This window comes from Protopterus annectens, chromosome 4.part1, assembly GCF_019279795.1.
Source record: "Protopterus annectens isolate FY-2018-M chromosome 4.part1, PAN1.0, whole genome shotgun sequence".
In the NCBI taxonomy this organism is placed as follows: Eukaryota; Metazoa; Chordata; order Ceratodontiformes; family Protopteridae; genus Protopterus; species Protopterus annectens.
Window position 1 is genome coordinate 264766189 of NC_056734.1, and position 25087 is coordinate 264791275.

Below are 25087 nucleotides of genomic sequence, written 5' to 3' on the forward strand. Positions count from 1 at the left end.
TGCAACAGCAAAGGTCCCAGCAGCCTAGGCAGTTATAACTGCATAGACTGGAAGGGGATCGGACTGCAACCTCATTAGGCTGGGTAGGAGCTTGCTCCTCTCGCGGGCTTTTGCTTAGGAAGATTGGCTCTCGCGGGCTTTCTAGTCCATATGCAGACTTGGATACTTAACACAGGAAGGATTTTGGATTATTTGCTTGTGGGAAGGATGGACTTGAAGCAGAATCTCAGGTAGGGTACTGTGTGTGTGTGTGTGTGTGTGTGTGTGTGTGTGTGTGTGTGTGTGTGTGTGTGTGTGTGTATATATATATATATATATATATATATATATAAGTATATGTATACACATGGATAGATATATATAGATGTACAGATATATAACTAGATAGGTATATAAAGAGGGAGGGATTTTAGAAATTTATGTAGCCTTGCACACAGTAACACATCTCAAATATGTATCATATTTCCCTGCAAAACCCTTAACGTTATGCATACATTGAAATATATATATCATCTTTTATCACCTAAAATGTACATACAAACTGTTTTACAAACTAATGTATTTCATTCATTCATTTATAATTTTAATTTGTTGACTTTGAAAGCCCAAATAAGTATAGCTTATTCTTAGTAGAACACAGAGTAGAAAAACTGTGCTTACAGTGATAGAAACAAACATTGTCATGTAATGTGATTTTACACAAGAAAAAAAAAGACAGCTAACCAGTGTTCATTTAGTAAATGCTTTGCTTACACTGACGGGAAAAAACAATGTTACACAAAAGAAGTTTGAAGGAAAATAATGATTGATAGCTAATGTTCGCTCAGCATTAATTACAGAGTGTAGTAGCTGCTGCTAATACTGATCTTATTAGCATGTTTGTACAATCTGCTTGTACTGCTGATTTAACTGCATAGTAATTGCATTACAGTTTGGTTATTTCTAAGGTTTGAATATATATTATTTGTGTTACTAGTTTCTGCTGTAGCTTCTTATGTAGGTGGGTTAAGCCCAGATGAATTCTATAGTCAGCAAAACAAATACAGTAAAAATAAAACAAAAATAAGACAGATAAATAAGTAATAATGCAAGCCCACATGAAAGGCTCAGAAGAAAGACTGACAAGAAAATCAGATTCCTTTTAGGAAGGACATTTCTAGAAAGGATAAAAGAGGAAAGACAAACTGGACAAAAATAAGTGGTTGATATGGAGTGGACATAGTACGCAAAATGTGACATTTTACCTGGAAGTAAAGCTGGAGAAGGCAAAATATCTGCGTGAAAAGAATTATTCAGCACTGCAAGTAGAAGCAGAAAGTACCAGGAATGAAGGCATTATAGTCCTTCCGGAAGCACACACTGAGAAAGCCATGACTACAGCTCAGTCAACACCTGTTTGATTAGTGACTCAGGCAACTGATCAAGTGTCAGGGGAAGGGATGGGCAGACCCATCACAGTGAAGGGTGGGCAGTTACTTAAGGGTTCCCAGCTACAATCCCTGGTGGAGGCTGGGGATATTATGTAAGATTGAGAAGCTCTGGAGGGGACAGGGTAGTGGGCATGACTGAGCTACCACAGAAGCATGATGATAGCATGATGCCATTTTATGCCCTCCCCTCAGGCATCATCATTCAACTGTAACAGGAGGGAGGAAAATGGCGAGTAACAGAAAAAAAGAACAATGGAGTGTAGCTAGTGGGGAACCACAAGACACTCGTAGGTTCCACAACTGGCCCCAGGAATAAGGGGAGTGAGTGCAGGAGATTACAGAGTTGCTGGTAGATCCATCACAGATGTGGGAATTGGGTAGCAGTGCTGTGATGATGATATAGGGGATCAAAACAAACAAAAAAGTATAAAGGCATTATATCAGTGCAATATACAAGAGGCACGACCGAAATGCATCTATAGATATGAACAAGGGGCGAAAGTCAATAGCGTATGGGCTGTTAACATATTGCAGCTGACTTGTTCTCACCAAGCAGCTGCAGTAAGATTAAGTACAGGAAACAAAGAGCTGGGCTTAAAATGGCAGAAAACACTGTAGAGGTAAGCGCAAATAAATAGCTTTATAGAATTAGGTATATCCAAACCTCGCAGCTGTCCCTAAATTTGGCTTAAAATGTTGCTCTCCCCCTAATAATTCCACTACAAACTGGCAAATTTGGAACAAAACATGGAGAGTTTGGAATTAATAAATAATTGTAATGATCAGAGTTATACTTTTAATTTCAGAAATGCATTTAGATTCTCTTATTTTGTCAGCTGCTCAAGTTAGCTGTACTAATATTAAAAACGTGTCCCTTCTTTGACAGGTTCCCAGCTGTATTGTGTGGCTATTTTATATTTTTGCATCACATTTTTGGTCCGTTTTTCATAAAATGTTGGTTTCCTGGCAAATTAGTGGAAAATCATTAAAGATTGAAGTTAGAAAATAATAACAGACATTTGAATTTCAGATTTCATACCTTTCAGAAAATTCATACTAATGCAATACCTACTATTCTATTGTCTTTCTAAGTTTATAAGAGCAATATTTAAAAAACATCCTTATTTTTGAGCCTTTGTCCCACCTCTGTTTATGGCTTTGTCCAGATTTCTTTTTCTGAGGCTGACAAGTATGACAAATGTGTCAGGGCCATCACCGTCAGCCAGAGACATTTCAAGTTATGACACACTTGTTGCACCCCACACAGTTACTCTGGATGTGTCCAAGCAAGGCAAGGAGAAGTTATGCAGTGTGTGTAGTGTCCAGCCATCCAAAGAAGACACAAGTACTACAGTGGCTTTTCATCTGTCCTTGATTTTGCAGAATGTTCTGGTTTTCTGTCATATTTTATACTGTTGATTTATGCTTCTTCTTATTAAGAAAATGCGTGTTGTTTCAGTGCCTACTTCTCTGTGTTTAAGTAGCAATGCTTTAATGATGATCGGGTAAGCTTGTCTGAGAGTGTAAGATGCAAGTAAGCTTTAATATGCATACTGTTAAAGAATTACCAACATTGAAAGCCTTTTTATTGTTGCCATGCAGAGAATATTTACATAACTAGATAGCGTATAAGCCTTAGGTATTGAAATGCATATGACAGAATTTGTAATAAAGGGCAGGATTACAGTATTTTCAGCCACTCATTACATTTGTTGGAGACTTGCAGTCATCTTTGCAGGCTTTACCCGCAAACTAAACAGAATGCTAATCTATCATGTGTGGTCCATAACCTGTGCAGTAATCCTTTAAGCAATTTATCTTGAGCTTGTTTCTTGTTTGCTGTTCATTTTTTACTTTGATCATGTTTTCCCCATGAAACAAGTTGATAGTTGCTGTCAGGCAGCAGGTCTTTTTTGGATAAGAAACATTTTTACAATTGGGGTTATCACAGAGATTGCTACTTTCAGCATGTTACTTGGTACTTTTATAAAGCTGAATATAAATTATAATTAGAACTGCAGTGCAAGGAGAAGTGGTTTGAGTTGAGTGTGCTTGTATTTTTTTATACTTGATTTTGACTGGCATTCCAGTAATGTATTTAAAAAGTAATTTATTTTTTCATGCCTCATAACCTTTGTATTTCCATCCAGATATTAAGTAAACTGTCATGTAGCAAATATATTGTAATATTATTTTTCTTCTACACTTCATTTTGTCTTGATTGGACTCTCATAATGACTGTCTGGCACCCAGGGCAGCATATTTAATTAAAGTCACAGTTTCTGTGATTTTGAGCATTGCTCCACCCCTTTATACTTGATCACACCCCTTCCTGTTGGCCCCACCCATTACGCTGTCTCCTGCAGCCCCCCTTTGATTTGAAGTCACCAGCCTCCACTGCCCATTACCTACCTGTCACTTTAAAATGTACTCAGCTCTCAAAATGTTACCCCCGAATACATGGGAAGAAGCACATTATTTTCAACTGTTACAATTCTTTCCTATAAAAAGCTAGTTTTAGAGGTATATTCCTATTGCACAAGAATTCTTTGTATACCACTATACTGCAAATATTAATTTACACAGTTCTAAACAGTCTGTGGTTTTTGAGTGTTGACATTTCCAAGAGATGCCCAGAAAAAAAAATGTACTCATTTCAGTACACTGAGTATGCCTAGCTACACCCTTGTAGCTTACTGAGGGACGGATAAGGGGAGGAGTAACTTCAGAAGGAATTGAAACACACAAAAGCAGTATCTCCCAAAAAAGTCTGTTATTTCAACAGTGAGTTGATATTTTTGTATGCCTTTTTCACAGAATGTATAACACTTCAGTAGGAAAACATTTGTAAGATGCACTGAGGACAGTTAAGTGGTACTAGTGCAGAGGCCTCTCAAAATTAGCACTGCTTCTCTGTTCTTCCATTCTAAGTGAATGGAACTGAGAAGTGACAGCCCAGCCATGAGCATTATAATCTCAACAAGTGTTGCACTATTGGGAAGATTTAGCTTTAGAAGAAAACAAACTCTGATTAGGATGTCTGCCCCCAGAAGGACATTGAGCTTTCTAAACACAAAAAAAAAATAGCAGCAGCTACTATTTTCTGATGAATACAGGTAAAAAACAATTTTTTTTAAATTTTTTGTCATGTGGTCCTTTAACACCACTCCTTATTCTCCTTTGTAATCATATCATGGTGGTGGTGCTGTGGTAGCATTGTTGCCTCACAGTAAGACGCTGTCTGGTTCGATTCTCAGCTAGAGCGTCTTCTTCGTGGAGACATGCATGAATGGGCGTACCTTCATTGAAGGTTGTGTGTCAGGGCTAGTAACTCGGCACGTAAAAGTCAACTACCAATCATTAGCAGACCGGAGTTCCGTTGTGGTGACCCCTAACTGGTAAAAGCCGAAAGACACAACAACTCAGAACATTTCCACAGCTACTAAATTCTCCATACAATACATGTATTCACTTTTTTCATAGTGTAACAGTTTAAATTCTAATGTTTTTCTTGCAAATGCTCTTACTTCTACATTCCAGAGATACTAGAAATTAGACTAATTTATTCTGACCTACCTAACTTTCATCTTCCATAATGCCTTCTAGTCATTAAAAAACATCAAACCAATTTAAATGTCCACTTTAATTGGCAAAGCATTAATGAAAATAGACACACTTGAAGACTGAATTAATAACTACAATGCTTTTCTGAAATTAGATAAATAAGAGGAACATTCTATTCACAACTGTAGAATAATATTTCACTTACTAGGCATATTCCCCACAACCATCCCAGACAGATGCTGTGCAATCTGTCTTGATGACCACTGCGCTATCATCTCCAACTTGATATTTCAAAATTTCCTCTGTGACTACTGAATGCTACCTTTTTTCTTATCCACAAAGAAGAATAGCTTTTTTCTATGGCTTAAGCAGTTAACTGGAGTCCACTTTAAAAAACATGGGCAATTATAATTAAGTGCTTACTATATTTTGTAACGGTACCTTACCTATTCAGAAAGGTGGATAGGCAATAAAAATCATTGACTTCTTGTAGATCATTGCTAGCTGTAATCCAAGAGTTTATTTATCCCAAATAAATAACTGATGTCAAAAATATGTTATTGTATCCTTTGGGAAGTCATCTACACCAGGGTACCAACACATTGACAATACATCCCTAAGAGCTGATCCAGTTGTTCAAGATTTGGTATCTTATGTGGGCACTGACATGACTATTGAGAAATATGTGTCCATTGTTGTAAGAAGGTCTTTCTATATTGCACAGCACATAAACAAAGGGATTGTATCTAGAGCTAAAGATGTAATTTTCCCCCTTTTACTCAGTCCTCTGTAGGTCAATAATTGAATATAATGCCACCTTTGCATGTATCGGTCCAGACACATGTAACAACTGGAATGCTCACAGAGGTACCTTACTAAAAGGGTACAAGACCCAAACAACATGTCCTACATGGAGTGATAGAAGCCCCATCACTATATTTGGTATCCTATAGACTGCTAAGAGGTGACATGTGTTTTGTATACAAGGCCTCCAAAAACCCATTACTGATCGATTCATAGCACATCAGCAAGTCAGATGGCATCAAAAATACTCATTCTCAAGATCAACACCTTTTCTACAACATCAACAGAATGTTTTGGATGGAGAGGTATATCTCACAGAGGATACTACTGCTGTGAAGCAGACAATCCCCAATCCACATAAAACAAAGCTCGCCCCTGTCCATATCCAAGTGCAGCTTAAATCTATGGATGGGAAAATGTAGCCCATGTCTGTCCCCTATACTACCGACAGACAGAGGCAGCTCCTAAATGCTTTAGCCCATGAATGGGTTTCCTCTATTTATTTATGGTATGATCCCAGTTATTCTTGTTTGACGTCAATATGTAATTCTTACCCTGAGATGGGTAAGGCCAATCAATAACCAAATGAGACAGGTTGTTTTCAGCACAAAAAGAGAAACCAGCTAGGTTGAAAATGTCCCACAACGACAGCTACCTGGAACTTACCTATGAACCTACGATCAAAGGAGAATTCATCATAATTTGCAGAAAGTCTGTTATAGTCACTCTCTTCTGCTCTTTCTCAACATTCGTAGATCATGGCAGATTAAATTCAGACATTTCATTCCCATCATCTTCTAATATGTCATTACTACCAGAATTTTTATTTGCTGGCCACAAAGTTTGTAAATCGAATTATTTTGGGTGAGGGTTAAGTCTCCCAGACTCTTCTTTACCGTAATAATGCCTACCATACCCTACCACACCCCACAAATAACATCAAACTCCATTTTACCAAATTCTTCATTTTCCATTCAAACTACATTAAAAGAATTATACAGTACATCAATGGTACTTTTGATCAATAATCCCAATTTCATCTCACATTTAGGGAACATGTTTAGACCAATGCAAAAATAGGTAGATGGGGCTACTGAAATATATTGCTGTGTATTTTGTCACTTGTTTTTTGCCAAGTGATCACTGGCAAATGTGAGGCTGAGACATCAATATAAAATTAGATTCATCTGTATTACATGTCTTGGTATCTCATTTCATAGGGCAGGTGTTGTGGGGAAAACTTATTTTGAGACCTATGGAGTCAGCTGATATTTTATATTACACAATTTATTTGCACTTCCATGGTTATTCTGAAATATCAATGATTTACCCTCTTTCCTATGCACTTGTAACGGTGTCATTTAGCTGGTAGGTTAAGGAATTATTTATTTGCAGCAGAAAGCATTCACTGTACTACCCTGATCCTTCTGAAATTATCTGAAGAAAATAAAAAATGAAAATGTTCATACCAAAATTCATGTTTTTGCTGTCCAGTTCCATTTGCATCTATGATTACAATTCAATGTTTTGCTTTTCTGCTTCCTTTGAAGCTAGGGCAATAGTCTAAAAAAGTTTTAATGTTGACTACTGGAATGCTGATGACTCATTTAGTTTCCACTAACAAAACAAAGATAACCCTCTCAGTATCAATATTTGTATTACATGACAATTTCAAAGTAATATAGCTAGTTAGTTTGGAGATAGAGCCTTTCAAACTGAGATTATAAAATTGCATACATTAGTAAGAGGGAACAAACTTCTGGTGAAAGGACAGCATACCTCTCCATTGCCCAGAATGCCACTGAATGTCTATACTTTTCTCTGATATTTTTGGTCTGTTCTCTATACAGTTTTTGATTTTTCTGGCAAAATATTGAAATTTGAAGTCAATACTGATGATATACATTTGCGTTTCAGGCTTTGTATCCTTTATAAAATTAATACTGATATGTAACCTAACTCTCTTCTACCTTCCAAAATTTAAAATAGCAATATTTAATAGCTCTTTCTGATTATGGGCCTTTGTCCCCCATTATTTTTGGCTTTGTACAGATTATTTGCACTAAGAGGTCGAGAAGTAAGAAAGACAACATTACAATTGCTGTTGAAGGAGCATATGAGTTTATTATAGTTATTTACAAGGATTCTTTCTACTCCATAATTGGGTGATTTGATCATGTAGAATGTAGTTGAAGATAGTACCATGCACAGCACCTGTCCAGCTCCTGCCACAGTCATTCCAGAGATGAACCAACTTCTAGTGGAGGACTCCAACCTATACATCTTAACCGTTAACCGTTTGGGGGGAAAATATAGGAGAGAGAGAGAGAGAGAGATTAGCAGGGGCAGGAAGGTAGGAGTTTGGATCCCAGTCAGTTCTTCAAAGCTGTGAGCTGATTATGCTGCTCTGTTTGGTCTATAGCTCAATTATTCTTCTCCACTCCTTTACCTCAACATGTTAATGGATATGTGACTCATTTCTGTGCTAATAACTATGCTATGCTTCATAGCTGCTGGAGTACTTCTTCCCAGTAATGGCACTGAGGTTTTGTGAGGTAAGCAGGAGGGGTAGTATGAAACCCTCACTAGAGAATGGGATTAAAAACACAATCTGAGACCCCATTAAAGCTAAAAGGCAACAGAGGAGCAGCAGAGCTCCATGTGTAATTAGCTTAGCTATCAGCAGATGAAGTGAGTATACTTTATTCAAGATGTCCCAGTATTCAGTAGGTAGTACAAGTACAGATATGCTATTTACTTAGTTTGGCTTCTGCTAGCTATCAAGAGCAAATATACATGATTGCAGACATTTAATATCAGCTAGTAGCTTGTAAGGTCTAAGTATTTTTCAACCACGAGAATGAACCAGCAAATAATGCTTGCCAAAATAGTGCTTATGTCTGGAATGAGATCAGTATATCAATTAGACAACCACTATTGTGTACCTAAGACCAGAATGTATGTGGTTTCCTCTTACAGTGAGTCAATGTGACCTAGAACTAAACAGTGATCTCTCATGCCTATGCATCATTTAATACTGATGAGACAGAGAACATACAGTGTTCTACCAGGCTAAACCAATATGTGTTTAATTACTGTAGACATCAACTTGTTAATGGGAATACTGTCGGCTGATTCCAGTAATCAAACACACACACACACACATACACACACACACACACACACACACACACACACACACACACACGTGCACACGTGCACACGCACACACACACACACACACACACACACACACACACACACACACACACACACACACAGACACACACACACACACACACACACACACACACACACACACACACACACACACAAAAGCATGACCAGAAACATAAAATTCTGCCTGCACATTGCAAGGCAATCCTAACATGAACAGACTTTTACAAGTATATTTTACAATGTCCCCAGAAGGACAGTTACAGAGACTACAAGTGACTCTGTACTTTAGTATTTAGATGATCATGTCTGTACTTCTGGAGGGGTTATGATTCATTTCAGTTCTACCATCAAGAGACATATCGCTGCAGCATACTCTGGTATGCTTACTGGATGCTATGGTATTTGTATCAACAAATAGCACCTGTATTCTGGGACTGCAGGTACACAGCCCTCACTAAGATGAAAATATACAGTTCACCCTTCTTTTAACACCCCAAAAAAGAAGTCAAAGGACAAATGTGGTAATTGATGTAAGTCTCATGAACTGATCTGCACTCAAGAACATGTTATCAGAGTTATACCCTTTTTATATCCAGTTGGTTCCATTAGTTTTTAAGGTATCCAAGTCTGCCTAATAGGCTACTACCCACCATTACACAAATGTGCAGAATTGCATTCTGGGTAAGACATGAGGGCTGTTGTACATTTATGTGTTCCTGTTATTAAGGATGCAAACAACATTTGTTTTTACCTTTGAAAGCAGACAGCATACATTTTTATATCAGTTAATTTTTAGGCTTGCAACTTTAAACTGTCAAAATTCAAACTACTCTTAAGCAGACAGAAGCCATATAAGAATCAGTAGCTGAATGTAAGTGGGTATAAATCATGCTCTTTCCTGCAGTTAACAAAGCTTTCAGCCATTTGCCACACATGCAGCTGCACAACAGATAAATAAAGTTCAGGAAGAGCTGCCTGCAGCTGACTAAGGAAATATAATTGTAATTATCCCACTTTGTCATTAGGCCACATTTACAGCATACTGAGAGGAAAGCAATTCTTAGGGTCACACATGCCCCCAGCTTTTCATTCTGTTATGAGTTTACAAATGCCTCGTTTTTTTTCCAATGTTTCTTTTTCTCTTTGTCAAGTTTGATATGCTTGACTGCACTGTTAAGGATAAGCAAGTTAAGCTTCTACTAAACTAAATATAAAACACAATTTGCAATTCCTTCAGCTACAGCCATTTTTAACCCTTATTCATTTCAAAGAAAACAGGCATGTATGCTCAATAGTGAAGCATTTTCATATTTTCATTTTCATCATATTTATCTCTTTTTATTCCTTCTGACTAAACCGATTCTATTAAAATTATCAGTTACTGCTGTGCCTGAAAAAGCACATTAAATTCCTGCTAAGCAAAAGTCATTAATACAGTTTGTCCACACTAATATAGTGGTTTATTATGATTATTATTAATTATTATTATTATTACTGGTTTATTATGATTGCAGTAAATTCACAATTCATTCAGATGAATGCTAAACAGATTGAATAAAAACATTCCTTTGTAAGTAAAACGTTCAACAAAAACGCGGTTTACTGACTTTTGTATAATAACATGCAAACTTATTTCCTTCATTTTGACAAATTTTGTTTCCTCCTTTTTTCAGAAATGCATCATTTCATGTAAGTGGATGAGAATTATAGACTTTTACATGATCATGCATGTACAGGTTCCCAGACACTCAGCATTACAGAAAGAGCACAAGTAATCCAGACAACTTCATATGTGCTTCTCTGTGTACAATGGCTTAAGTTCAGTAGTACAACAGAAAGCAGTCTTACACCATTTGAATTACCCACCTCTAGCATGTTTAGTATTCCACAGCACATCATTATAACTGCTCTAAGCTGAAAATGGCAATTCATCCCTTTGTTGCTGCATGCAAATCGTACCTCTGGTAGCTGTCACATCTTCTTCAGAGTTCAGCCTTAAAATTTATTAGTTAAAGATCCCAATAAGTGAGCCAGCTGTCACCAGTTGTTAAACTTTGGCATCAGTGTCTCTTTTGTTTTAGCTTTCCTGCAGACACGGTGTTACCACTCCCGTTAACTCCTGCAGGGTTACATTCCTCCGTCAAAATGTCTGAAATAGTTTAGAAGGACAAGGAGAGTGACAAGCTCTGCAGACAGCCGTGCTTGAAATTAGTTATCCTCAGTGACTACTATTTCCAATTGATTTAAACGCATCCTGTGTATAAGACAAACTGAATTTTATGCTATGCTAGAATAGTTCTGCAGTCTGCACTGAACAAAATTAAAGTTCATTGGAATAATATTTCTGTATTTCCTTGCCAGTTTCCTCTTTGTAAAAAAAAAATATATATCATCACTTCTAAGATAACATGTTTTGAGCTGCAATTTTCTTTTACTTACTTGTTTTGCAAGTATTTTCTGGAAATTAATTAAAATGCTTACATAAACATAAAATTATTAATGTAATTCACAGCAACAGTTTTAAGCTGTCCTTGTTAAAATTAAATTGCTATGATGACATACTATGTCTTGAAGATCATAAGTGATCATGTAGCAATAGTTTTAATCAAAGAGAGAACAAGTATAATTATTCTTATTCTTATTCATATTATATGCAATGAGTTCTGCAAATATGTCTGAATTTGTTCTTATGTAGGACTGCATTTTAACAACCACAATGAAACACATATTTTATTATTGGCATTTTTAATGCATTTAGGTACTGTGTGTGTGTTTTTCCAACTAATGAAAGAGATAAACTGCTGCCTCAAAACAGTAGCTATTTCACTGTTGATCTCTGGGAAATGTAAATTGTGCATCAGCAGGTAACAGAAACATGATTCAGAAAGTTGTGTGGAATAGCTCAATAAACAAGTCAGATTCCCCTTAAGAATGAAGCTAGAAGCATTTGCTGATATTTCAGTATTCAGAGATTATGGCAAGAATAATTTAATGAAACTGAGTGATGATCTGACAAAATTCAAAAGTCCCCTTCCATCTTCATGACCGCACTGCTTATGCAGAATCCTAACCCAACAAATTCTATGCACATGTAAATAGTTGCATAGATGTACCTGTCCTGTCAGATGTAAATACAGTGCTAAATTTAAAAATAAACCATTATTATGAAACCGTAATATAAACAGGCTCTATCGTCTTGTTTTTTTTTGGGCTTTTCCCAGTTAGGGATTGCCACAGTGGAACACTTGTCCACTTATGATTGACAGTTGAGTTTTACAGTGTCAAGTTGCCAGCCTGGCACCCAGCCTTCCACAGAAGGCATGCACTCATGCCTAGAGCCAATTTAGAGTGTCCAATCCACCTACAATGTGTCTTTGTGATGTGGGAGGAAACCAGAGCAACCACAGGGAGGACATGCAGACTTCGCACAGAAGGCTCCCCAGCCAAGAATTGAACCAGAGAACCTCTTGCTGTGAGGTGGCAATGCTATCCGCTGCACCACCATGGCCGCCCATAAATAATAAAAGAAAGTACTCATCGTGTGCAAAAATAAATTTAACTCTCAAAATGCCAGTAATGGACTTACTAAACTTAACAAGGAAGTTTGGACCCTGATCAAATCAAAAAATATCACGTATAAGGTAAAAGAGCCACATTGATGAAAGATAACCACAATGCCTTATTTAAATATGTTAAAATTTTCAGTAACAATCCCAGCACTGTGTAGAGCTAATAGAAATAATATCACATACTGAGATGCTGGGAACATAGCCAATGTACTAACACAAATTTAATTCAAATTTCACTACTCTTTCCCTCCTATATTTCCATAATGCATATCTGCAAGTCTTCAAACTGCTGTCCAAGGGCAAGAACGCTACTTCTATGCAGCCTGATAACATACAGGACAGCATACAGGTTATACTGAAAGGTGACTTATTAGACCCTCAAAAGATGTTCTTCAATATCAGCCTCCAAACAGGCTTCATACCAGATGAATGGAGGGCAACAATTGTCATCCACTTGTTCAAAGGTGGGCTGTCAATGAACCAGGGTAATTACAGACGTATAAGCCTGAGCAGTATCACCTGTAAGGCTATGAAAAGGATCATTGTGGAATTCATAAATAAGGACATAGGTAACATATAAACTTTTGACACAAGCTAGTTCAGATTCATCAAGGGCAGATCCTACCTTCTTTACTTGGTTGACATCTTCTAGAAGGTTACTGAATCAATACGTGGGAGCAAATCCAATCACACCATGCTCTAGAGTCTAGAGCTCACAAAGGCATTCAAGAGCACACTCAGGTATCATAGAAAAACTCTTCATGCTAAATATAAATCCCCATGTAACTTGTTGAATAGCAAATTGGCTCAGAAACAGAACCCAGGAAATTCGTATGGCTAGCTCTACCTTCTCCAAAAGACTTTTCACTAGGGGTGTAATCCAAGGTTCAGTCCTTGAGCCTCTCCTCTTTAGCATTTACTTTTCAAAGGTCAAAGCAAATGTAATGGTTTATGGATCACCAAGTCTGCAGACAATTTGTAAGCTTGGTGACCTTATAAATTCTCCAGATGAGAAAAAATCCTCCAAGAGAACCTTTCCCAAACAAATAGCTGGTGTTAAAACTATGTATTAAACTAAATGCTAAGAAATGATTGATCAGATTCTTTGGAAGGCATGACTTCACTTCTAACTGCAAAGCACCCCTGAAACTTGATGCCGTAGTCGGGGAAGCTATGTCGACAATGAACTAAGTCTCCTTTGATCACCACATATCTACTGCTATAATTAAGTCTTTGTTTTTCATCACACAACTTATATCTAAAGATATGATATCCTGGCCTGTTTCTGATACTTGAAGTCTATAATTTGCCTCCATAGCTGACATCTCAGATGTTGGCTATGACAAAGGAAGTATTTGTGCCAGGTGTAGACAAAGCGGTTTCTCTTCTGGATAGGTGTCCTTGGACTCATATGGGACTGATTGGGTCTATAAGGTCATTTAGTCCTTACCTATAGATTTTGTAACTTGCAACTTCCTTGGTTACCCAGTTATGTAGTGATGCCATTCTCCCTGTGAACATTTCCTTTGCATTAATTTTGTAGTACTTATCAAAAGAAAACTGATAATCCCTAACCAGACAAAGGAGTATTATACTCCATGGGAAGGGGGGGGGTTCCTACAGATGTGCCTGTTGGTGTTTTTAATGGGGACTTCACATAAATCAGCTGCTTTAAATATGTTAACTTTAAACTAAAAAAAAAAATGTTTAAAAGCATAACATATAAATATATCACTGACCACAACTACCTATTCAGAAAATAGGATTCCAGCAAAGTGAACCAATTTCCAACCATCTAAATTCAAAATAAAATAATTAAGAACAAAATTGAACTATACAACAAGCAAATCTAGATACAGCATTCAATATACTAATAATGATGACCAAGAAATTAAATAACACTGTAAAGGTATTCAGAAATACCTATGTAATATAAAAGATAACCGCTCATGTCACAGCCTGTTTACAAACACCTAAGAAACTACCTAATGCTATATTCAACAGTCACATAGTTTAATTCAGTCCACTTAAGGTGAAAAGAAGGAACATCTATAATGACAAAAGCACATAAAAATAGTTGCACAGAGTGCATGAGTATCTGGCTTTATGATATTGTGAAAACTTTAAAACATAGACATATATTGTTAGAACATTTTTGTTAACAAGATATAAGCTTTCACATAACAACAAGAAGTACATGTTTACTGAAATATTTACAGAAATGTGAAAACATATGTTTAATTGCATAATTAGCAATACAAATAATACTGGATATCTGTCAAAATGGATGACTTAGTGCAAACATCAGAGTTTTTCAATAAGGTTTCACTTGATGTCATGCAACAATTTGAAAAATTACTTGTGTTTTGAAGTATCGAGTACATATGGAAATATTGTTTATTTTCATAATTACTAACAAACAACTAGCAATATTTCCAGTATGGTGTGATATAAACAGCATTTACAGTTAATTGTACTGTCTCCCATACTGGTGTTTCACATCATGACTTAAATAAAATATGGGTCTCTCGGTTATGAAAATATGAACATAAATATGAAAATATGAATAGCAAGTGACAAAGATTTATTTCTCCATTGCACAACTAACAATCTCAGAGTAATTTTATTAATAACTCCTTGCCCTGTATTAGATAGTAAGTCACTTAGTTAAAGAGGTCAAACCTAAAAAGATCTCAACACCATAAGACAGTATGGGTGTGAACTGGAAGTATACAAAATTGCATTATAGGCTTGAGTAAGTTAAACTAACCAAAGAAGAGGTCATACACTAGATAACCAGACTAAAATACATGCATACATGTATATGCCATATACCTCAAGAACATTCCTCATTGGGGTATACAATTAAGACACTTTTTTTAAATAACTATGAAATTAAAAATCTTATAGCCATTGTCACATGACTATGCAAAGGTACCATAACTAGTAATTTTTCATAATGGAAGGGAAAACCTTTTTAGCAATAATTTTCAGTAAAAACCTCTACAAAATAACAGTTTAAGACTCTAACTCATTCTTGCAAATGTGGACCGGATGTTTTTTATTTATTTATTTATTTTTGCAATTGTTTGATGTTTAATTTTTTTTTCTATTAAAAATATGACACCATTAGATACTAGTGGCTTCTTTCCTGCGAAGTACAGTCAGTTTAAAAGACTTGGTCAGAAATGGAAACTTTCCAGGTACAGGATGAGGGAGCCAATCCTTGCACTTCAAGATGAAGTTTGTTAGGTTCTCTTAGTTTTTACCAGAATGCTCCACTGTCAGAATGTTATTACAGTCTAACCTCTATTACAAATGGACATAAAGGTTAACCACTGGACAGATATGCCTATTCTCCATTCCTCTGTAGCAGAATATGCTATTTCAACACAATTCTAAGGCAGCACACTACTAACATATAACTATACCCATATTATCCATGTTTCATGGTATGGCAACATCATAATGCAAAATATAATTCATTACTACCACTGAGTAGCAGACATTCTGGCATTACGCTAGCAACTCTATGTATATTAGACATTGCAATGATGCATTTAAATATAGTTTCTCCTTCTTCTCCCCAGGTCCTCTAGTCTGCTGATTTAGGCATTATGCTATAATTTTTGCCGTCTGATTAAACCTTGCTCCTCAAATTTTTATGATATTTCTCATAACATCAGACCTGGTTTTGAATGCATACTTTACTGAGTACATAAATGAAGCTAGCACTATTTAGAGTTTAGTGTATGAAGACCTTCTAATGTGAAAAATAAGAAAGCGCTCCTCTTCCTGACCCCCTGCTATGATTTTTAAAGGCCAGTGCTATGATTTTTAATGCTTGGATGTTGACCTGGAGAGAAAAAAAGCTAGAAAGCATCTAAATAGGATTTTTGTGGGCGTATGTAGTTTTTCAGCAGTGGTATACCATACATGACTTATGTTAGTTTGTCAATCAGTTGTGCTCTGTATCAGGTTTAGAGTGCAGGGGGCAGGCAGCATCAGTTCCTTATATCTTAGTTTGATGTTTTTAATTATGCAACTGAAATATTAAGAACAGCTTGAACACTTTGTTTCTTTATTCATTTTATTTATGTAGTTTGAGGCAAAATCTTTGGCTTTGAACTTCACCTAACATAATCAAATATTTAATGGTGGAGTATCACATATGATCTTTGGTCTTCTACTTCATACTCTTTTACTACTGTGAAGTACAAAGGCAAAAATATCTCACAGAGCACTGCTCTAGGTTTTGGGTCCCATTTGCTTAAGGGTTTGTGCATAGTATCGAATAATGAAAATTATATTTGAGATTAATTAATTCAGTGCCATCTTAAATGACTGGGGGAAAAAGGAAGATTGCAATAGACTGGAGGAACCAGTACTAGCATTTCGAAATTACTTAAGTATAGAAAAACAATTCCACAAGCTTGCTGATAGGATAACTCTAGTGTATGAAATGATGACATTTCCATCAAGATAAAGGGCGGAGCACACATTTTGGTTTGCTTCTGAGGCCTAATGTGAAATATTTCCCAAACCTCTATTCATGCCTCTTGGGAAATATTAAATGTCTGAAGTCAAAAGTCATATAGTGAATTATATTTGTATACCTGTGAGGTAAAGACAGGGAATATGGCAGAAACTTTGGAGGCTAAAATAAGGCAAAGAATGATAGTACCTATAAAAAAGATGTTTAGGAAACTGAGGTAAGCTTGTAGTAAGAAGCAACACAAGAAAGAAGAGAAAGGGTTATGTGAAGATTAATGAATATAACAGAAAGGAAGAAATCAAAGATGTTACATTTGCAGCATCAATGTAAAGCCCTCTTTTTTAGCAGGCCATACAACTCACTATGCAGGCATCTAATAAGAATGTGGTAACAATTTACAAGTTGTTTTACATTTTATTATTATTTTTTTTACCCTTACCTGAACTTCCATCATTATACCCAGTATCCTGCTGACTTACCTGTTACTCCCACCTTGGTGAGTGTTTTTTTATAATCCTCTCACAGCTAACCATCAGCTGCAACCAGATTCCTTCTCCATTTAACATGTCTGCCATTTAACATGTCTGCCATTTAACATGTCTGCAATTTAACATGTCTGCCACTTAACATGTCTGCCATTTAACATGTCTGCCGATCAGCCTTATGACTCCATGGGCACAATTCAATCAAGTCTTTGGCCTGTGAGGAGATTGGGATGCTAGTAAAGCATCATTTTGCTGCTAAAGAGTGTTTCGTTATCCCCTTCCCTGCAGAAGCCTTACAGGCTCTGCAATGGCTGCCCTCAGGAGGTACATGTGTGCTTTTCAGCATGAGTACCCTTCTGAGCAAGCATTCTACCACTTGCAGAGTAGAAGTCACTGGGCTGTAGATGTTGTTATTGCAGTGATCCTAGGCTGCCTTCCTCCTCTTAGTATGGGTGAAACAACATTAGTTGTTCTCTCCCATCATCCTCTGCTCAAGCACTTGCTACTAGTTGAACATGAGTCATCTGGAGTGCAGTAAGGGCTTTTTGCCTCTGAGTCACAGGGCCAGGTTCCACCTGGATGAGAGATGACCCATTCATTCACCAGTTAGGGCAATGACCATACAGCCCATTAGCTCCATGACAAGGTCAAGTGTCAGGGAGCCAGCAGGCCATAATAGACCAGAAGGTCTACTCCCTCCCTCCCTGTCTAACTGTTTCATTGTGTTAGCCTCTGGCATGCCCAATTGCCATTGCCTGTGAGGGAGCTGTGCCTCTGCATGCTGAGTCTCTTAGCATCCTTGCAGCATTTAGTTTGCATGATCAGACTGTCTATGTGTTCTGTAGTACACAAACTTTGCATGGCTGGGTCAACAGTGTAGCAGGTCTATCCACCTTCCTGCTTAAGGTATGGTTCAGCTGGCATTGGCTACTCACTTCCAGCCCCACCATCTGGTCTTTCCAGCACCCCAAACATGAATCAAACTTGGACTGTCTTGGGAACAGTCAATCCTTTATCCCCCTGCATCATAGGGTTCTACTGGTTACCATTGTTATTAATGGCACTGCATTGTTTACTGGTTTATTACAGGACGGAATACAGAACCTTATATTCTCAAAGTAAAAGGTTCAGGGAGCCATTATTCTTCTAACTTGATAGCAAGTAACAGCTCTTTAAAAATTAAAAATATACTGTGGTAAATTCTCACTGCATGTTTACAAACCAGTTACTCAGAGCAGGGAACTGCTGTGTGTGAATACTGTATGTTCCACTAACACTTCATAGAATGCTTAAACTTCTGATGTTCTGAAGCCTATCTGTCCTCTGTTTTGTGATTCAGTGGATTGCTGTGAGTAAGACATGAAGTCATTTGGGCTGAGCTTTTTGAGGTCATGATAAATGACTATATTTCAGATGAACATAGAAGCAGCAGTAATATTAAACTAGGTGAACTGGCAAGTAGTCTGAAACACCATACAAAACTGTGCAGAAAAATGCCATTGATAGTGGAAGGTCAGTATAATAAATGAAATAGCTTACATTTCACCATAAAAGAGGAAATACTTTATCAGTTGCCTGTAGTCAGGACAACAGCATGCTTTCCATATTATCAGGTAATGAACAAGCACTGCTAATATATTAAAGCAAGCTGTTTTTCACATAGAGTTACATGGTTGCCATTAACTGCTAAAATTGTTTGCTGCTGCTTCTATAATAAGTAAGCTTGAAAAAGTAGTCTGAGATAGACAAAGAGAAAGATGCTAGAGGCTAACTGAAAATAAACAAAAAATGAAGGGTTTGCAGGGTCAAGCCTGGGAATGCTGGTAAGAGAGAAATTACATTTATTTTGATTTTACTTGAGATGATAAAGAGACAATAACAAAGATCAACATCATTTCATAAGAAAAATACTTACAATACCAAAGAAAATATATGCCTAAAATTATACAATGATTACAAAATAAAACATTGCAATGCAGTGATACTGATAACATTTTTATGCATGAACAGCCTGGCCCCACCAGGGGAGTGCAGTCATTTGTATGTGTCACTAAGCAGTACAGAAGGCAGTGCCATTTTCACAATAACTTGATGTCTAACACCATGATTTCAGATTACTGCCAGATAAAGAAGAAAAAGTTACCTTCCTACGAATGCAATGCCATTTTTCACAATAACATGTCTAACTTAGTAATCATGAACGTGCACACTGGCGTAGCAATACTCTTAGGCTCTTTTTCAATGTTTCACTTTTCAGTTTCTCCTCAGCAGAAAAGCAGAAATGCATTATAGTTAGAATCTTTGAGGGTTTATCCAATGCAAACTCAAAACAGTATTAGAATCCATCAACCAGCTACAAGCCATTATCCTTTTTATGTAGCTTGGTAGTGAAAGGACTTTAGATAGCTTAACTCCCTCCTTTAAATTTGATTCCCACCTCCATTTCTAAGGGTGCTAAACAGAGGCATTAAAAAGTATTAGCAAAAATGATAGTAGATGAGACAATAATCAACTTTTAATGTCTGTAAAGTATAACACAGAGCTTTCCTCTGTCACTAATTTCCAATGCCCAACAAACAGACATTTACGGGGAAGCCTATGTTTTATCACAGCATGGAATACAGACTCTCAGACTGGCAAAGAAGAAGTTTGCAGTTTTCTTGCAGTTGATATTGCCCTGCATCTGGATGGACTAGGCCACTCGTTGATTGCACTGTGGAGACAAGAGGGAAGAGACAGTTTTGCTTATGTTTTCCACCTTCACTCTCTTCTTCAAGTTTGTGCAACGTTGGAGTTGGTACATTTAGAGATTGTGAGTTTGGGGCTTACCTCCAAGTTGGGCAAGGTGCAGACGATCTTGCCTGCCTGCATAAAATAATTGTTAGAATTGTCTTTGTGTGTCGTGTGACCTCAATAATGTCAATTATTTGTGACCTTGACATCTGAAATATTTAGATGGTTTAGTTCAGTTTAATTATTTTTGACTAAACAAAATATGATTAATCATAATAAATCCATGTTTTAAGCCTACACATTAGACTGTCACATATAAACTTGATAATACAGTTAATAACTAAGCAGCACAATTTCAAGTTATTTGCAGGTGGTCTAATAGATCTTGAGATGATTTTGGACCCATGGTTGACCCCTAATGTGTGCATTTGATTTACATTCTGGGTATTGCCTAATCAATCATTTTGAATAAAATATTTTATTGAAAAGTATAATATGTACAACACAAAGAAGAAAACTCCGTGGCCATGATGAAAGCAAACATCAGAATCCAGTACAGATGAAACATTTGTATTCATCAGTAATACAAAAAAGGACTTGGGACATTCTATCCAGAAACAATCACAAGATATATGCAAAATAAGAAGACTTAAGGCATAATAGCATAGATTTAAAATGAAGTAAACAGAATGTAACAAAAGGGACAAGTATGCTATCAGTATTTCTGATATGTGCTAACTAGCTCGAATCCATCAGTTATCACACCATCAGAAGTGTGCTACTCATGCCTAAATCAGCAAAGACAGACATATAAAACAAGACTCGTTATATCATAAGCTGTTATTACAGCTAATGGAGCTGCTAGACATATATAAAGGCCAGTGTTAAATAGATAGTTCTGCTCTGGAAGGGGAAGAAAAAAAAACAGAGGCTCAGCAAGAAACTCCACTCTCTATAAGCTGTTCTTACCCGGAAGACATTGACATCTCTGTAGTGAGTTAGACATGTTTAAAACAGTGGAGAACACTATGGCTATGCAGTGCTGTAATACCTTCCACACATTTAGACCAGCTACTATGCAGGAGGGGAAAAAAGGTGGAGGTGTCTCAATCTACATGCAGAAGAGATTCCCATCAAGGCTGGTAAAGCAGCATGATGCATTAGAGTTCTTCATGCCCAAATAACAATCACAGAGGTCCTGTACCATATATTAGCTAGCTATAGAACTCCCTCTATGATAAAAGAATGCCACAATGCCTATCTACAGAAACTAAAATACTATGTATTACACCCATTCCCTTTTTACTAGATGATCTAAACTATCCAATTATAGACTGTGAAACCTAAGACACCACAAGTGCACAAACACAGATATTCCTGGACTTTGTCAATATAACTTCACTGGAACAATTGGCCAGAGAACTCACTATGTGTAATAACATCTTGGATCTTGTCCTTACTAATATGGGAATATCTTGCACCATCCTTTGTACATCTTCATCACTTGTTAGGTCTGACATAAAGCAGTCTCCTTCAAAATAGAACTGCAACCAATGATCCCTTCCACCCAAAGTACCTTTAGATAATTCTTTATGACAAATTACCTACTCCTAAGTGATAAAGTGCCAAATGTCAAACACACCCCAAACCCAGTATCTCCACTGAATACTCAGAAATATACAACACCACACTATACCAGCATGTAAACAGCTGCATAGATGCAGCTGTACCCCACAGAAACAAGTGCAGGGCAAACCCAAGAAAGAAAACTCACATGGTAGCACTATAATGTCAACACACTTTATAATAAAAGGGAAAAGGATTTTGGCTAAAAGTAAGAAAAGTAATTATCAGAATGTTAGAGCTCTTGTCACTGAAATAAACAAATAACTCAGGAGCTTAATAAAACCCACCAAAGCCAAGTTTGAGGCTAAATAGGTACCCAAGCCAAAGACAATAGCAAGACATTTTTTAGTTTTGTCTGTAATATCAAAAGCACAATACAGCAATGAGCTGAGCTGATTGTGACCGATGCTACCTACACTGAGGCTAAAGCTATAGCAAACCTACTGGCCAATAAATGTAGCTTTAACTTTGCCCCTCTCTCTCCCGTCTGCCTGTTCATCAAGATACACCTGAAACTGGCTTACCTCCATCTATCAAACAAGACCAAGTCCTTAAAGTGCTATCAAAAGCTAAAAATACTGCATCAATGGGCCCTGACAATATCTCTGGAGGCATCTTAAATAGCGTGAAGCATGATTTAGCCACACCCCTAAAAGCACTGTTTAACCTCAGCCTCCATACAGGTTTTGTACCATGCAAGTGGAGAACAGTTACAGTCATTTCCCTACATAAGGGAGGACCTTCAACAGATCAAGGCAATTACAGACCCATAAGTCTGACCAGCTTCATATGCAAAGACATCAAAATACTTATCATAGAATTAATCAATCAGGACATAGGGAACCTCCAAACACTGAACTATCTCAGTTTGGATTCATCATGTGCAGGTCATGCTTACTGAACCTGGTGAATTTTTTTACAAAAGGTCATCAAAATAATGGATGAAGGCAAAATAGTACACAACACATTCCATGACCTGGCCGATGTTTTTGACACAGTTCCCCACTCCGGCATAGTAGAAAAGCTAAATAAACCAGGAAGAAACCCCTATGCCACCTGCTGGATTGCTAACTGGCTCACAGATAGGACACAAATAATCAAAATGGGGGATTTACCTCCACAAAACAGCAGTCACCAGTGGAGTCCCCCAGAGTTCTGTGCTTGGACCTTTCCTGTTGGGCATCTACTTTTCTAAAGTAAAAGCCAATACCAAGGAGCGCTGGCTGACTAAGTTTGCAGATTGTTGCAAGCTTGTTGCAGTTACTGAATCCCCAAATGACTTAACTATCCTGCAGAAAGATTTGACTCAAATAAATAACTGATGTCAAAATCATGGACTGCAAGTAAATGCCAAAAAAGCATTATTGTATACTTTGGGAAGTAATCTACGCCAAGGGAACTACCACACTGACAATACACCTGTAAGAGTTGACCCACTTGTTTGGGATTCGGGAATTTATGTAGAAATTAACCTAACTTTTGACCAACATGTCTCTGTTGTTCTAAGAAAGTCCTTCTATATTGCACAACATATGAACAAAAAGGATCATGTCTAAATCTGGGGATGTTATTCCCCTCTTTACTCAGCCCTCGTTAGGCCATTCATTGAATATAATGCCACTTTCGCATGTATGTGCCCAGAAATGTGTAACAACTTGAACACCCGCATAGATACCTTACTAAAAGGATACAAGGCCTAAACAAAATCTCCTATGTGGACTGACTCAAAGCCCCTTCACTATATGTGGTATGCTACAGACTGCTAACAGACAACCTCTGCCTGACATACAAGGCATCCTCCAACCCATTACTGATGGATTTATTGCACATCAGCAGGTCAAATGGCATCATAAATACTCGGTCTAGGGATCTAAACCTCTTCTGCAACATCAACAGAATGGTTTGGAGAGTCAGGTATATCCTGCAGAGGATACTGCTGCTGTGGAACATACTCTCCATCCACGTAAAACAAAGTTCATCCCTGTCCATTTTTCAGCACAACTTAGATCTATGGATAGGAAACAGAAAATTTATTCCAGGACTGCCTCCTGTACTACTATTGGACAGAGGCAGCTCTTAAATGCTTTATCCCATGCATGAGTCCCTTCAAATTATTTATGGTATTTCTCAGTTACTCTCATTAGGGGTAATATTTAATTTTTGATCATGGGATGGGTAAGACCAATCTATAGGCTATTCTGACCACAAAAAAGGAAATTGGCTAGGCTTAAAATAGCCAGCAAGGGCAGCTAGCCTAATACTTACCTATGAATGTATATATTAGGCTAGATTAGTTTTAATTTATAGAATCCACATGGCAAAAATAGTTTCCTACTTTCAGTTTCCCTCTGTGACTCAATCCGGTCTTTCACAGACTCATAATTTATACATCTATACTAACGAGTTTACTTTCTGTTTTTCTTTCCTGTTTCTTTTAGAAATATGAACTAACTTTGGAGGTGTCACTTAATTTCTGTGAAAGGGGATTATCCATGCAGTCCTGACCCTCACCTCAGGAGAAACTGTACTACTTCATGTGCGCTGAGAGTGTAGTTCCTTTCCCACTCCCATGTGACAGATAAGGGGTCATGCCCCATCTCACGTCACCATCACTGTCTAACTGCACTAGTGCAACAGCCACTAATTCAACCCTTGTGGCACCTAGATCATAATCAGGGCTTCATCCCTCTGTGTCACAGAGTTAGACTATTTATATCACTGAAATGACTCCATCATCCTCATATTCATTCAGGAATGCAACCAGGCTAAAGGAAAATAAGTTTATTAAAAAGATGAACGAGTATTATAAAGGGTGGAGGGAGGCCAACCTGTTTTAAGTTAGTACTGTCCTGCCTCTTAAACAAAAAACTGGTAATTATATAGAAATCTAGAGAAATTTAAATAGAAAACACTAACCAAGAATGAGTGAAATTAGATTTTCCAAGTTTTGAAGTGACCTCTAAAGTACTAAAGGCCTACATATATTAAAGTCATTACAGAACTAAAGACAAACAAATAGATGAAAACGGTACTTTAGCCCACAACATTAACAACAAACATTTGGTCTGCTAAAACAGATAAATCTTATTCTTGATGGCTTTAATCAACTATCTTCTACATGACAGACTTAAATAGACAGTAAGGGGATACATTTTTTAACTTTCAGTTAGAAGCCATTTAGGCCAAATAAAATTCTTCCAT

The 25087-nt window shown here is 37.1% G+C and overlaps 1 protein-coding gene across 4 annotated transcripts in view; it reads right to left on the minus strand.

Moving 5' to 3' along the window:
• The window catches only part of KCNMB2 (potassium calcium-activated channel subfamily M regulatory beta subunit 2), a 1871591-nt gene that overhangs the window by 647461 nt on the left and 1199043 nt on the right, over positions 1-25087 (minus strand). The window contains exon 1 of one of the 4 annotated variants that reach the window (XM_044070131.1): positions 10845-11144. The exons of the other annotated variants lie outside the window; for them this stretch is intronic. The gene's annotated coding sequence lies outside the window, so the exon portion shown is untranslated. Of the gene's footprint in view, positions 1-10844; positions 11145-25087 lie in introns of those variants that run through there. 4 annotated transcript variants of the gene reach the window in all.